Here is a 12,140-nt window from a genome sequence, read left to right as displayed (position 1 = left end):
ATAATGAATGTTCTTGTTTAAATATAAACCAGTGTTTTTCACCTTATTGACTATTCTTGTTTTGAAATACATTAGGTAGGTGTCATAGATGTGTTATTATTCAAGGTGTATTAATAATTACATTATACAATTTTAGTCTTAATTTCCAGTATTTTAAATGATAGAATCCATATTCATGAAAGTTCTTTGCAGTTTATAGAGGTTTTTTTTTTTTGTAATATGGAACACTTCATGAGTTTGCATGTCATCCTTGCACAAAGGACCATCTTAATCTCTGTATTGTTTCAATTTTAGTATATGTGCTGCCAAAGTGAACACTTCAGTGGTACTTAAGAATCAAATGGAATATGTGGAATTTATACTGAGAAGTAGGGTTGAACAATATTTGTTCTAGATCATTGTAGCATTGCTCCCCACTTAGGTGACTTCGGAACCTTTCCACATAACCATGACACACTTCTGAGGGGCACATTTCTTGTGCCAAACTACTCAGTGGAAAAAGTGCATTGTTTTCTAGTTGTGTTGAGACTGACATGCATTGAAAGACATTAAAGGAAGGGAAGTTGTTACATAAGACAATCTCTATCCACCATGTGTCAAGGTGGGTATGGTGAAGTATGTTCCTACTCTCAGCTAGCATCTCCCTACCCATGGGCCCCAAGTCCCCTATAGCATGCCTGGGTCCACTGCTCTGGCAAGTGTGCAATGCATGAGGAGGGCTGGAAAACGGCTTTCCACTCCCTGGTTCTGGTCCCGCTGACACATTTTATTTACTAGTGGTTTATCAAAGGTTAAGAGTTGTGATCCCATTGGAGGGGTGTGGCTGTCTGAAAGAAGGAAATAGAAAAGAGGGTGGAAGAGAAAGTATCTAAAGAAATTGCTTTCTTCAGAAAGGAATATAGCTCTGCATGGAACCCAGAAAAGTTTCTGACCAAAAACATGTTGCTTCTGCATGGATGGTTTATTTTCAGTTGTCTCCCTGACTTATCAGAGAACAGTCATGATCCTTGTCACTAGCCACTTGTTCACAGACAGAGCCATATCTGGACTGCTTCCCCTAAGCCTACTTTTCTAATAGACACCTGAAACTCACTTATCTATTTCAACTAATTGGATTATCCTTTGTACCCCTTTCCCCCCCGACACACTTCACTTGACAGTAAAAGGCTGTCTCTCTCTAATTATGTTTATCATATCCTAAATATTATCTTCTAACACAGTCATCTCATTTTTTCATCATCACTTTCCCCAAATTCCAGTGTAATAATCTAGAGGGAAATGAATAGAGAACTAAATTTCAATCCTTCAGTTATTTGAACTTGAGCATTTTCTCAACACCTTTCTGGGCCTCAAGTATTTGATTTGCAAAATTATTTTAATAATACCTAATTTTTCATATCTCACAGAAAATCTCTTGGTACTAAAGATTAGAGATTATATAAACTATTGTAGATAAAAGCAATATACTGGTAAATAGGCCATGTGCATAATGTTATCATTATGCAGCACTGTTCAGGCATTTCATTTTGACCTCTATTCTGCCAGCTATGCTCTTCAAGTTGTATTTCTTTGTTCGCATAGGTAAAATCTTCATTCATTTATTCAATACACTTTCAGTTTATTGACAACAATGAGCCATAAATGCCCAGGGGATGGAGTAGGGAAGACTGTAGACATAAGGATATTGCAGCTTTCTTAACCACGGAGAATCTGTACAATCATTCCTTGGGACTGACAGGAACAGGGGTGCTATCAGGCTGGATAGGCTGTGTGGCTGCTGAACGACCAAAGCCCCAAGCTTCAATGGCATAATCCTATCTGGTATTTGCTAAAGATGGGCTAAAGATGGTCAATCCCCCCTAAAGTTCCCAATAAACTCACCAGGAGGGTGTGAGAACTTTTTAAAAAATATTTAAATAAACATTGTAAGTATCTCTAATTAATAATATGTGATGCCTTCAGAACCTAATTCTTATGTGAAAGAGCAATGTGTCTTTACTGAGCCATAGCTAACTACAATATTGCGTATATTCAAAGAGCTTTGACAGCCTCCTTTGTTACTTGAAAGGAGAGGGAAACCCATGGAAGATGAACAGTAAAATTAACTGACTTAGTACCCTAGAATAGAATTTGGACAGGGAGATGGGGGCTGGGGATGATGTATTTGCGTTGTGTTCAAGAGGCCATGGGACCAGTCCTTAGCAGCACAACGAGCTCTAACCTATTCTGGGTCAGCAAGAACTGCTTCTTAGATGAGATCACAATTGTACCTGAGTGGAGAAAAATAAAGAAAAGAGGAATAGGTAACGAAGAAGTGTGACAATTGACTCAAAGTGATAACGTATTTTTAACCACAGAGGGTCATGGTAAGAAAGGATATTTTATATTCATCAGCAAAAACCAGTGATACTCTCAATATTGAGACAGACTATGTCATGTTTTGAAGCCCTGCATATACAGCATGACTATATTTTATTCTGTAAACCATCTCAACTCCAATGGAAGATTGGAGGAACAAAGCAATCAGCAAACATTTTATTTTAAGGAAGAGACTGTTCCAAAGTAGAATGAGTTGGAAAGAAAAGAAGTAGATGACAGAGAATGAGAACGTATCACAAAAGATTCATGGAAGATAATAGAGAATGAATATGAGGTGCAGATTTAATGGGTGATTTTCAAGTAGAATTTATTTTTAAAATGTGACCATCTATAAAGCATTTATGGAAAGTAAATCAAAGAATTGTGTCAGGAATACTCTTTAGATGACTACTTAAAATTCACACTAAAGAACTAGAATGTAAATCAGATCTGTGACCAGGAAGGTTGGGGAAAAGGAATTGGGTTTCATTTAGGGCATTCAGGCTTGTGGTAAACAGACACCTCAACCTTGATGGTGCTATGGTGAGCAGCGGGCCTTGAAGTAAAGACATTGGAAATGAATTTCAGAGAGAATTATATCATGACCCTGTAGAATATCAGGTTTAAAATTAGATTGAAAAATGATTACCCTGTGGGATTTTCAAAGTTCAAAAACGGTGAGTTGGAATATTAATTAAAGTTATGATTCCAGGTGGGCAGGGTAGCATGGTCCTCAAACTTTAATCCACAGGAGGTGAACAAACAAGGATCCAGGGATCCCAAAGTAGCCTTAGCTACACAGTGAATCTCCAAAACCCAAGGGCTAGACATGAAGGTTAGTGAGGTGCTGGCTTTGCATGAGATTGGTCCTGGGTATTATGCTTGGCACCATGCCAACAGAGGAGGCATTATTCTGATGATTGATTCACTGTTTAGTTGCCTTCCTTCTCATTTGCTAAGTGTACTAGTTTGTGGTTTTATAACTTGTTTTGCATTTGTATGTGTGCAAATGTGTTTGTGTGGGGGTATCTGAGTCAGGGGTACATGCCTATAGATTCCCTCAGAATTCAGAGGCAATGTATCTACTAAGAGCTGGAGTTACCTGCAGTTCTGAATCTCTAGATAAGGGTGCCGGGAAATGAACTCCAGTCCTCTGCGAAAGCAGTGCATACCCTTAAGCACCAAGGCTCTACTCTAGCTCCTGCTCTAAGTTTAAAACCACTTAAGACATATATCCTGAAAAGTCATTCTCAGATGTATGATTCACTCACTTCTGAACAATTTATAATTGAGGATACATCCTTTTAGAAGAAAAAGTGCATCTCAAAGAACCTCCACACATTATTTCATCCTTGAATAATATACTAAAGCATCCCAAAGAGACATATACACCATATTTTTTAATTAAAAAAGAGCTATTTTATAAGAAAAAAGATGAAAAGACATTGGTGGCATCTGGTCTTCCTACAGCATCTGAGATAGATATCTCTCTGAATGAGGTTCCCCAGTTGATTGACTAAGTAATTCCATCTGAAGGAGAAGACAATGCCACCCTTTTGTGTTTCCATTGACATCAAGTTGAAGGTTCTGCTAGAGTGAGGCATGTGACTAGCTGACCAGGACACTTCCTTTCCTTTTATTCAGAGGGAAGTTTGGGTTTAACCATCTCTGCTTGAGACCTGTGGTTATTTTGATGTAGCCAGTTTGATACCTTTAGATAGGAAAGTATGCTCTAAAGCCAAATGACACAAATGTGTGTCCTGGCATTAACTTTAATGTGCACCTGGGTTTCAAAAAAGGATAAACAGAAACCCAAGTTCCTTTCTTTCCCTTTTGGGATTCAACCCTAACACCATTTTGTTTAAATTTCAGTTTCAGTTTCATCAAAGTCAAATGTGTTTATGTGAAATTGCACACCAGATGTTCGTGGCCATGGATGTTGTGGAGTATTTCATCGCCAATGTGACCCTGTGGATTTCAGAATTATGAACCAAAGCAGGATGTTTATATAAGGTTTCAACCATGCACTATATGGAAATTTGCTAATAAGGGTGTTATGGTCTCAAAGATAGACCTATTTTATATATTTTTAAATAACACATTTAGGCAATTAAGGCCTGTCTGTACAAACTGAAGTTAGAAGTGTAAATCCATGGAGAGTGGTTATATGATTTTGTTTCTGTAATTCTTATCATCACTCTGATGTGGCCTGTGAAATAAGATGAAGGAAAACAAGGTTTACTGAACATTAAGCATGATTCTTGTGTAGCTGTATTGTTGAATTCATTGCTTAACAACCACATTTGCACCCTCCCCTTAAAAACACACACACACACACACACACACACACACACACACACACACACACACACACACACACGGAGAGAAGAGAGAGAGAGAGAGAGAGAGAGAGAGAGAGAGAGAAAGAGAGAGAGAGACTGCTGAACCTTACCACTGAGTTTCTGAAGTCCTGGATGCAGCCTGCATGCTTAAAATGTTCTGGCAAGTTCTAAAATTGCTGTTCTTTATCCAAGGGCTTTACCTTTGTGTGGTTGAATGAATATGGGTCAAATCAAGCCTATTTAATGTATCAGTCAATTTATTGTTACTGTAACAAAATCATGGAAGTTGGATTCTTTGTTATGAAAAGAGGTTTACTTAGCTTACAGTTTTGAGGTTGATTTTACCAATAATATATTGCTGGCTCTGGAATGATCTCTTTGCTTGTCATCACATGACCAAAGTCATCATGGTAGAAACATGCACAAAAGGGAAAATAACTTGGCAAGCTAGAATATCCACAGACCATGGAGGGGGTATTTTATGTCTTTTTTAAATCTTTTTTCCCATTTTTTTTTGAATTAGAAACAAGATTGTTGTTTTACATGATAATCCCAGTTCCCTCTCCCTCCACTTCTCCTCTACCCCCCCCCAACTAAAACCCTAGCTATCATCTATCCTTTCTGCTCCCCAGGAAGGGTGAGGCCTTCTATAGGGGATCATCAGAGTCTATCATATGCTTTGGGATAGGGCCCCATGTGTCTTGCCTCAGGGAGTATCCCTTTATGTGGAATGGGCTCCCAGAGTCCACACCTATGCTAGGGATAATTACTGAACTACTACAGGAGGTCCCGTAGATTTCCAACATCTCCTCACTGAAACCCACGTTCATGGGGCTGGATCAGTCCCATGCTGTTTCTGTGGGGTTCGCTAGCGCGTGTTCTTGGCCTTTTTGCTCATAACTCTTACTTCTCTGCAAGTGGATTCCAGTTCAGTTCAGTGATTAGTTGTGGGTGTCTGCTTCTACTTCCACTAGCTGCTGGATGAAGGCTATAGGATGGTATATAAGTCAGATATCAATCTCATTATCAGGGGAGAACATTTAAGGCAGGTCTCCTCTGTTGCTTAGATTGTTAGCTGGTGTCATCATTGTAGATGTACAGACATTTTCCTAGTGCCTGATTTCTCTGTAAACCGAAATGTCTCCCTCTATTATGGTATCTCCTTTCTTGTTTTCTTCTATTCTTCCCCCGACTCAACCTTTCTGCTCCTTCATGTCCTGCTCACCCCTCATCTCCTTCTCATTCTCCAGCTCCTTCCCACATCCTCCTGTGATCCCAATTTGCTCAGGAGATCTTGTCCCTTTCCCCTTCTCCAAGGGACCATGCATGTCTCTCTTAGGGTCCTCCTTGTTTACTAGCTTCTCTGGCAGTATGGATTAGGCTGGTAATCCTTTACTCTATGTCTAAAATCCACATATGAGTGAGTACATACCATGTTTGTCTTTTTGTGATTGGGTTTCCTTGCTCAGAATGGTTTCTTCTAGTTCGATCAATTTTCCTGCAAATTTCAAGATTTCATTTTTTTTTTTCTGCTGAGTAGTACCCCATTGTGTAAATGTACCAAAATTTTCTCTATCCATTCTCCAGTTGAGGGGCATCTAGGTTGCTTCAGGGTTCTGGCTATTACAAATAATGCTGTTATAAACATGGTTGAACAGATGTCCTTTTTGTATGAATGTGCTTCTTTTGGGTATATGCCTAAGAGTGGATTTGCCGGATTTTGTTGTAGACTGATTCCCATTTTCCTGAGGAGTCGCCATACTGATTTCCAAAATGGCTGTACAAGTTGGTACTCCCACCAGCAGAAGTGTTCCCCTTTCTCCACATCTTCTTCAGCATAAACTGTCATTGGTGTTTTGGTTTTTAGCCATTTTGACAAGTGTAAGATGGTGTCTCAGAGTTGATTTGATTTGCATTTCCCTGATGGCTAAGGATGTTGAACACTTTCTTATGTGTCTTTCAGCCATTTTAGAGAATTGTCTATTTAGTTCTGTACCCCACTTTTTAATTGGATTGTTTGGTGTTTTGGAGAGTAGCTTCTTGTGTTCTTTGTATATTTTGGAGATCAGCCCTCTGTCAGATGTGGGGTTGGTGAATATCTTTTCCCAGTCTGTGGGCTACCGTTTTGTCTTGCTGTCTGTGTCCTTTGCCTTACAGAAGCTTCTCAGTTTCAGGAGGTACCATTTATCAATTATTGATCTCAGTGTCTGTCCTACTGGTGTAATGGTCAGGAAGCAGTCTCCTGTATCAATTAATTCAAGGGTATTCCCACTTTGTCTTCTAATAGGTTCAGTGTGGCTAGATTTATGTTGAGGTCTTTGATCCATTTGGCCTTAAGTTTTGCACATGGCCATAGACATGGATCTATCTGCAGTCTTCTACATTCCAGCAACCAGTTATGCCAGCACCATTTGTTGATGATGCTTTCTTTATTCCATTGTATAAATTTATCTTCTTTGTCAAAACCAGGTGTTCGTAGGTGTGTGGGTTAATATCGGGTTTTTAACTCTACTCCATTGGTCAAGTGTAATTCTGATAGGTTTGCCTTTATTTGTTACTTGACCTTTTTTCTTTGCTGCTCTTAATATTTTCTCTTTATTCTGTATATTTGAGGTTTTGATTATTATGTGGCAAGGAGACCTTTTTTTTTTTTTTTTTTTTGGTCCTGCCTAATTGGTGTTCTGTAGGTTTCTTGTACTTTCATTGACATGTCTTTCTTTAGGTTGGGAAAGCTTTCTTCTATGATTTTGTTGAATATGTTTTCTGTGTCTTTGAGTTGGATTTCTTCACCTTCTTTTATACCTATTATTCTTTGGTGTGGTCTTTTCATGGTATCCCATATTTCCTGGATATGTTGTGTTAGTAATTTGTTGGACTTAAGATTTTCTTTGGTTGATGAGTCTATTTCTCCTAGTGTATCATCAACTCCTGAGATTCTCTCTTCCATCTCTTGTATTCTGTTGGTTATGCTTGCATCTGTGGTTCCTGATTGTTTACCCAGCTTTTCTATTTCCAGCATTCCCTCAGATTGTGCTTTCTTTTTTGTCTCTACTTCAGTTTTTAGGTCTTGTACTGTTTTCTTGAAAGATTTGTTGATATCTTGTAATTTTTGGTTTGTTTTTTCTTCCATTTCTTTAAGGGATTTTCTTATATCCTCTTTGAGGCCCTCTATCATTTTCATGAAAATATTTTAAGGTCATTTTCTTCTGCTTCATCTGCATTGTGATGTTCGGGTCTTGCTGGTGTATGGTCCCTAGTCTCCCATGGTGTCATATTGGTTTTTCTGTTGTTGAATGTGCTTTTATATTGTCTTCCTCCCATCCTTTCTTCTGGTGGGTGTAGCAGGAGTCTCTTCCTCTCCTGTTGGGTATGGGACCAAAGTTCCCCTCTGGTAGATGCAAACAGTTCCAATACTCTGATGTCTGTCCTCTTCTAGTGGATGGAGGCAGGACTGTTACTGAGGCCTTGACAGTCTCTGGGTTTGTTGGCTCCTGCTGAGTTCGGATCACCTGAGCAGACCCCTGGCATCAGGTGTCCTATTTTATGTCTTATAGTGACTGATTTTTAAGAAGACTGACAGATCATGTGAGAACTACATAAATGTTTCCTGAAGGCAATGTCCAAATGTCCTTATTGCATTCCATTAAGCCCCACCTTTAACGTTACATACAAATGCTGTTGGAAGACCAATGGCATTTAAATTGTAATACTGACTCTTCTTTGTGAGATGTACTGAACAGAGCAACTGATGCTTCATATAAACTTCAGTCACAATGTGAAATAAAAAACATTACATGAAGGAAGACTGTAATAGAGTGGTCCAGAAGGCCAGCCATAGTGATCCAGTGTATCTGTAACTTCTTTTGGCAGTAGAACTTTCTGGAATGCCACTGTAGAGAAATCAGATTGCACAAAGGAGAATAATCCATAAGCAGCTGTTATGAAGGTCCAAAATGAGTCAATCAGTGTCCTCAGAAAGTAAACTCTAGATGAACAGCTTATACAGGACAAACTCAAACTCAAACTCAGCTGTGCTCAACCCTTAGCCTCCAGAACCACAGATTCTAAAGTTGTGGTCTGTTGTGGGTTACCCTACTTGGACACCTATGCGGGAGGGGGTGAGAAGATGCCGCACCAATGAGTAAGGCACTGGGAGTCAGTGAGTAGCAGGGCATGCTGCAGACTTGTTTATTAAGTAAGTTAGACCTGCCTTTATACCTCTTCCCAAGGTCCTATTGGCTCAGGTGGTTGACTCTGCAGGATGTCCTTTCCTCATTGGTGTCTCTGGATCAGGGGTCTCTCCATCAGCAGTCTCTAGGCATTGAGGCAGGCTTGGACATTTGGCTCAGGGAGGAAGGGGGCCCAGGGAGACTGTGGCTTGGGTAGGCTGGCCATAGTTTATCCTACACGGGTCTCTAAGAACTAACAAACTCAGGATTGATTCTGATGGATGCTTCTTTTCCAAAACCTGAGTTTCCATGTAGTTATATCAGCACAGCTATTTGATTACTCAGGAAGATACCAAATATGAAATTTATGAGTACCAGTGTTATTATTTCACATTTGTTTCTCCACATTTCCATAGGTCATCACTTATATCATTTAAGCAAACTGTTTTCTCTATGACTTGAGGACTCACCATTCTGAACAACTTTAAGTTAGTAACAAATTAGAATTTGAAAATATAGGTTGTCTTAAGTTAGTTTCTGATGGCTGTGATTGAATACCACATACTGGATAATTTAAAAAATAATTGAATTTTATGTATTATAGGCATTTGATCGTATTCAAACATGATCCATATGTTGACATAGTAACTACTGGCCACTTCAGTACCCTTAAGCCAGAGATTCTCCATCTTTGTTCACTACTGTAGTAGAACAACCAACCCTGGCTTAGTCTGTTTTCCATTATTGACACATGGGGCTGGAGAGATGGCTCAGTGGTTAAGAACAATACCTGGCCTTTCAGAGTTCCTGAGTTCAATTCCCAGCAACTACATGGTGGCTCATAACCATCTGTAATGAGATCTGTTACCGTGTTCTGGCCTGCAGGGATACATGCAGACAGAACACTGTAGAATAGGCAAATAAATAAATAAATAATAAAATAAGCATGAAAGAAAAGGAAACACATAATGAACAAAGGGTTGTTTAGCTGAAGGTTCTAGAAGCTAGCAAATAGATGTATCTGGTGAGGATCTCTGGCTACATCATAACATAAGTAGAAAGCCTCACATGAGGAGGCTTGGTCTCTGTCTCCTTAGAAAGCCATGGGTGCCATCGAGACACCATCGTCTGAATATGTGAATCTGGGAATTAAATTCTCAACACATGATGATTAGGAAGAGACCATCAAGTCAGAAAAGAGGGGGTGCTTCAAAATGCTTCAAATCCCTAGACTAAAGTTTCTAAAGTTTCAATGTAATTTAAGTCACATGATTCTTTTAAAGAATTATGAAATCTAGAACAAACCAATCTCATACATGAGATTCCCTGCTGTCATGTTCCCCAGATGATTTTCATGTATAGCTAAGCCTATGCAGAAACATTAACCCTAAATAAGCCTCATGTCAGAATATTAGGTCTGAAACCATGACCTGTATTGAAGGACTTGCAGGATGTTCGTGAGAGTCATATGTCTTTCAAAGAACAGTTGTTCTCACAGTAGACAGAGATAAAAAGTTCCACATGCATCACTATTCCCAAGACACCAGCAAGAGTTTCATAGTGCTGGAAGCATTCCCAGTGCTCAATGGGTATTTGAAAACACTGGGTCTTTCTGTCAAATGTGGACATGCAGTGTCTGGGAGGCCATCTGCACAGACATTGTCAAAGGAATTTTTGGAGCAAGCAAGAATTGAGACCAGATGAACCTCTGGTCTTTCTGAGCCTGAGATTCTTGGCTATTTTGCTGTTTGCCACTTTGCTGGTTCAGCAAAGAAAAATAAAAAGTAGCATTGAAACCATCCCATGGAATCAATTAGGTTTGAAAAAATTACCCACAGATCTATCTCTATTTTATCTGAATTCTGCTATTTTATATAAACGTCTTTACACATTTCTACTCAGGATTTGGAAAATATCCATGATTCATCTTGTCAATATGCTTTCTCGATGTTGAACACTAAAATAACATGGTAACTCAGTGAAAGCAATGGTAAATCAATATCAAAATTTGTATCACACTTCAAGCACTACTCTGCACTCCAGAACCCTACATCCAACTGTCTATATGCCTTCCTTCCTCAAGTCAACTGAAAGGTATGGCCAGTATTTGATTTTGATCTCTATGATCCACTATTGCTTACTTATCTTCTCTTCCTCTTCCAGTTCCACACCACTAGCCAAGCACTGCAGGACTCCTTGGGTCCTTCTCTGATCTGCTGACCCTGGTTGGGCTTGACTGTGTGTCTTACCTTGGAGATTAGATGCCAGGAAAGTCACTGTGCTGCTTCTTAATTCAGATTAGTGAAGAACTGTGTATTTCTGCTAACGTCCCTTTCTGTGGAAGTGCAGGCTGCAATTAGTGGCAGTCAATTTTGTCCAGTCCAAAGACAGCCGTCAGGGAGAAAAACCTATGCTCATGTGTTATGCTTGGGTGGTTGGTTTGCTTTGTGCAAGATCAGTCTAGTTTTCACACTGGCTTCTTGTTCTAGTCTTCCTGTCCAGTTTTCTTTTGTCTTTATGTGAATCTATACACATAATGGCATCTGGAAGATATGAATGACTATAATGGTGTGAGCTGCTTTTTATTTGTGGCACCTTTCTACCAGTTCTCTTTCTCCACTTTTACCCCAGCTTCCTTGGTGTATGCTGTAAGAAATATCTGCTATGCAATCATTTCAGCCACTCCCAGGGAGACGTTCAATATCAACATAGATCATTGTCAAACAGGCTGTTGCCACAAGGGGCAAGCACTGAAGAACTGTTCTCAGTTCCTGATGCTTGATACCTTTGGTGTGGTCATTGAGATTGTTAGTTATTTTCAGTTACACTTAAGTATCTTTTATTAGAACATGATCCCATTTGTCATTATGACTCCTCCACCATGGATTTGTTGGAGAAATGGGACCAACAGCCCTGAAAAAATGTCTGTGGTGACAGACTGACCTAGGTGTACTCCATGATGGCAAGGGGACCATAATATGGAACTGAGGGGCTGTTGATCTTAATTTCTAATGTATATGGTCAAGGAGAAGAATTGTGATTATTGCTGTGCTACTTAACTCATGTGATGTCCGACTAACTCATTCCTGGTAGAGATGAGGTATGTAATTTATTTATTTTATAAATATGTAATAATTTTTATGTCAAACTTATTTGTATATGTATATGTGAATATATTCCTTCCTCTTTGCACAAAAAAGTGACAGATGGCACAGTATATACACTTTAAATTTTCCTGCATTTTAAATTAAAATATGCCCAACAAATAGCT

At 39.2% G+C, this 12,140-nt stretch overlaps 1 non-coding gene across 1 annotated transcript; it reads right to left on the bottom strand.

The window, feature by feature from the left end:
* Positions 1-213: 213 nt before the first annotated feature.
* On the bottom strand, positions 214-318 carry LOC113832301. Its single transcript, XR_003479516.1, has one exon. It is a non-coding gene; the product is annotated as a U6 spliceosomal RNA (small nuclear RNA).
* Positions 319-12,140: the final 11,822 nt, after the last annotated feature.

The sequence above is a fragment of the Cricetulus griseus genome (genome assembly GCF_003668045.3).
Source record: "Cricetulus griseus strain 17A/GY chromosome 1 unlocalized genomic scaffold, alternate assembly CriGri-PICRH-1.0 chr1_1, whole genome shotgun sequence".
NCBI lineage: Eukaryota > Metazoa > Chordata > Mammalia > Rodentia > Cricetidae > Cricetulus > Cricetulus griseus.
This window is presented reverse-complemented; position numbering and strand designations above follow the sequence as displayed.